A 327-nucleotide genomic window follows, 5' to 3' on the forward strand; every position below is an offset into this window, starting at 1 on the left:
CGGAGGTCCGGGCGGGTCGCTGGAAGATTGTTTCATGGTAAATGCTAAGTGTATTATAAAAGTTGTACTATTCTTGTACTATTAGATATGTTTTGCAATTTATAAAAAAATATCTCGTTTTGTGTGTAGTTGTACGAGTATAGCATAAACTCTTTTGTGTAATTTATCCCTACTCTTGTTTCAAAGGTGTTTAACGTGCACTATGTGTAGTATGATCACTGAGTAGAGAGAACCATACGTATGTATATTTAAGTGATAACAAAAAGTTTTTGGAAGTAACAAGCGACTCACTTTCTACAATGTAATAATAATGATGCATCCGAAATT

This window comes from Asparagus officinalis, chromosome 6, assembly GCF_001876935.1.
Source record: "Asparagus officinalis chromosome 6, Aspof.V1, whole genome shotgun sequence".
Classification (NCBI taxonomy): Eukaryota; Viridiplantae; Streptophyta; class Magnoliopsida; order Asparagales; family Asparagaceae; genus Asparagus; species Asparagus officinalis.